Source organism: Mixophyes fleayi, chromosome 6, assembly GCF_038048845.1.
Source record: "Mixophyes fleayi isolate aMixFle1 chromosome 6, aMixFle1.hap1, whole genome shotgun sequence".
NCBI lineage: Eukaryota > Metazoa > Chordata > Amphibia > Anura > Limnodynastidae > Mixophyes > Mixophyes fleayi.
The window spans coordinates 167,245,457-167,249,769 of NC_134407.1; positions in this window are offsets into that span (position 1 = coordinate 167,245,457).

Below are 4,313 nucleotides of genomic sequence, written 5' to 3' on the forward strand. Positions count from 1 at the left end.
TCACCACACAATATTAGTTCATCCCCACTGGAATCCACTGTTGCAGATTCTGTTTGTTATCGGTGGCAACAACTGTTTTCCTGATATAATTTGTAGGTCCTTTTGATGAACACCAGTTTTTCAACATGTTGCCTCCTACGATGATCATTCACAATATTTCCAGCTGTCGTAAACACTCTTTTCGACTACACCTTAAGTACACCATACCTAGTTTGTACCTGGGGCTCCAAATTGCCTTTTTATTCTCCCAGAATTCAAAGGCACTGTCTGAGAGTCTAATTTTTCGTTTAAGCCTGACCAGATTTCATAATAACCTTTCACATGCTGTACTGTGTTGACTCATCTACAGTGTGCAGGGCCTGATCAACCACTAGGCTGACCAGGCTGCAGCCTGGGGCACTGGGTCCCGGGGGGCGGGGCGCGGCGCTGCGGGTATTTTTTTTTTTTCATTTTTGACTTCCTATCTGCTGATCTGAGGAGAGGAGCGACGCTGGCACAACTACAGGTAAGTGAAGGGGGGGAACTGCCCTGCATATCTATAGGGAGGGTGGGGACTGCCCTGCATATCTATAGGGAGGGGGGGAACTGCCCTGCATATCTATAGGGAGGGGGGGGGAACTGCCCTGCATATCTATAGGGAGGGGGGGGGGAACTGCCCTGCATATCTATAGGGAGGGGGGGGAACTGCCCTGCATATCTATAGGGAGGGGGGGGAACTGCCCTGCATATCTATAGGGAGGGGGGGAACTGCCCTGCATATCTATAGGGAGGGGGGGAACTGCCCTGCATATCTATAGGGAGGGGGGGAACTGCCCTGCATATCTATAGGGAGGGGGGGGAACTGCCCTGCATATCTATAGGGAGGGGGGGAACTGCCCTGCATATCTATAGGGAGGGGGGGGGGAACTGCCCTGCATATCTATAGGGAGGGGGGGGAACTGCCCTGCATATCTATAGGGAGGGGAGGGGGAACTGCCCTGCATATCTATAGGGAGGGGAGGGGGAACTGCCCTGCATATCTATAGGGAGGGGGGGGGAACTGCCCTGCATATCTATAGGGAGGGGGGGGAACTGCCCTGCATATCTATAGGGAGGGGGGGGGGAACTGCCCTGCATATCTATAGAGAGGGGGGAACTGCCCTGCATATCTATAAGGAGGGGGGGAACTGCCCTGCATATCTATAGGGAGGGGGGGGGGGGAACTGCCCTGCATATCCATAGGGAGGGGGGGAACTTCCCTGCATATCTATAGGGAGGGGGGGGGGGGGAACTGCCCTGCATATCTATAGGGAGGGGGGGTGAACTGCCCTGCATATCTATAGGGAGGGGGGGGAACTGCCCTGCATATCTATAGGGAGGGGGGGGGGGAACTGCCCTGCATATCTATAGGGAGGGGGGGGGGAACTGCCCTGCATATCTATAGGGAGGGGGGGAACTGCCCTGCATATCTATAGGGAGGGGGGGGAACTGCCCTGCATATCTATAGGGAGGGGGGGGGGGGAACTGCCCTGCATATCTATAGGGAGGGGGGGGGAACTGCCCTGCATATCTATAGAGAGGGGGGAACTGCCCTGCATATCTATAAGGAGGGGGGGGAACTGCCCTGCATATCTATAAGGAGGGGGGGGAACTGCCCTGCATATCTACAAGGAGGGGGGGGGGAACTGCCCTGCATATCTATAAGGAGGGGGGAGCTTCCTTGCATATCTATAGGGAGGAGGGGGGGGGAACTGCCCTGCATATCTATAGGGAGGGGGGGGAACTGCCCTGCATATCTATAGGGAGGGGGGGGGGAACTGCCCTGCATATCTATAAGGAGGGGGGGGAACTGCCCTGCATATCTACAAGGAGGGGGGGGGAACTGCCCTGCATATCTATAAGGAGGGGGGAGCTTCCTTGCATATCTATAGGGAGGAGGGAACTGCCCTGCATATCTATAGGGAGGGGGGGGGAACTGCCCTGCATATCTATAGAGAGGGGGGAACTGCCCTGCATATCTATAAGGAGGGGGGGGGAACTGCCCTGCATATCTATAAGGAGGGGGGGGGAACTGCCCTGCATATCTACAAGGAGGGGGGGGGGGGAACTGCCCTGCATATCTATAAGGAGGGGGGAGCTTCCTTGCATATCTATAGGGAGGAGGGGGGGGGAACTGCCCTGCATATCTATAGGGAGGGGGGGGGGGAACTGCCCTGCATATCTATAGGGAGGGGGGAACTGCCCTGCATATCTATAAGGAGGGGGGGGAACTGCCCTGCATATCTATAAGGAGGGGGGGGGAACTGCCCTGCATATCTACAAGGAGGGGGGGGGAACTGCCCTGCATATCTATAAGGAGGGGGGAGCTTCCTTGCATATCTATAGGGAGGAGGGGGGGGGAACTGCCCTGCATATCTATAGGGAGGGGGGGGAACTGCCCTGCATATCTATAGGGAGGGGGGAACTGCCCTGCATATCTATAGGGAGGGGGGGGAACTGCCCTGCATATCTATAGGGAGGGGGGAACTGCCCTGCATATCTATAGGGAGGGGGGGAACTGCCCTGCATATCTATAGGGAGGGGGGGGTGAACTGCCCTGCATATCTATAGGGAGGGGGGGGAACTGCCCTGCATATCTATAGGGAGGGGGGGGGGAACTGCCCTGCATATCTATAGGGAGGGGGGGGGGGAACTGCCCTGCATATCTATAGGGAGGGGGGGAACTGCCCTGCATATCTATAGGGAGGGGGGGAACTGCCCTGCATATCTATAGGGAGGGGGGGGGGAACTGCCCTGCATATCTATAGGGAGGGGGGGGAACTGCCCTGCATATCTATAGAGAGGGGGGAACTGCCCTGCATATCTATAAGGAGGGGGGGGAACTGCCCTGCATATCTATAAGGAGGGGGGGGAACTGCCCTGCATATCTACAAGGAGGGGGGGGGAACTGCCCTGCATATCTACAAGGAGGGGGGAGCTTCCTTGCATATCTATAGGGAGGAGGGGGGGGGAACTGCCCTGCATATCTATAGGGAGGGGGGGGGAACTGCCCTGCATATCTATAGGGAGGGGGGAACTGCCCTGCATATCTATAGGGAGGGGGGGAACTGCCCTGCATATCTATAGGGAGGGGGGGAACTGCCCTGCATATCTATAGGGAGGGGGGAACTGCCCTGCATATCTATAGGGAGGGGGGGAACTGCCCTGCATATCTATAGGGGGGGGGGGGAACTGCCCTGCATATCTATAGGGAGGGGGGGAACTGCCCTGCATATCTATAGGGAGGGGGGGGGAACTGCCCTGCATATCTATAGGGAGGGGGGGGGACTGCCCTGCATATCTATAGGGAGGGGGGGGGGGAACTGCCCTGCATATCTATAGGGAGGGGGGGAACTGCCCTGCATATCTATAGGGAGGGGGGGGAACTGCCCTGCATATCTATAGGGAGGGGGGGGGAACTGCCCTGCATATCTATAGGGAGGGGGGGGAACTGCCCTGCATATCTATAGAGAGGGGGGAACTGCCCTGCATATCTATAGAGAGGGGGGAACTGCCCTGCATATCTATAAGGAGGGGGGGGGGACTGCCCTGCATATCTATAAGGAGGGGGGGGGAACTGCCCTGCATATCTATAAGGAGGGGGGGAACTTCCCTGCATATCTATAGGGAGTAGGGGGGGGGAACTGCCCTGCATATCTATAGGGAGGGGAGGGGGAACTGCCCTGCATATCTATAGGGAGGGGGGGGAACTGCCCTGCATATCTATAGGGAGGGGGGGAACTGCCCTGCATATCTATAGGGAGGGGGGAACTGCCCTGCATATCTATAGGGAGGGGCGGAACTGCCCTGCATATCTATAGGGAGGGGGGGAACTACCCTGCATATCTATAGGGAGGGGGGAACTACCTTGCATATCTATAGGGAGGGGGGAACTACCCTGCATATCTATAGGGAGGGGGGGACTACCCTGCATATCTATAGGGAGGGGGGGGGACTACCCTGCATATCTATAGGGAGGGAGAAGGGGGACTTGCATGCATATGTATAGTGAGGGAGAGGGGGACTGTCATACAAATCTATAGGGTGGGAGGGGGGGGGCTGCCATGAAAATCTATAGGGAGGGAGAGAGGTTGATATGTATGAAGGAGGGCAGAGGAGGGGGGCTGATATATGTAACTGGGGGAGTTTTGATGTGACGGGGGGGATAGCTACAGAGTGGAGGTAAGGAAAATAGCTGCAAGGGGGATGGATGCAGGGTGGGAGGTAAAGAAAATGGCTGCAGCAGGGGTTAAGGAAAATGGCTGTTGGGGGGTGTTGTGGTTAAGGAAAATGGC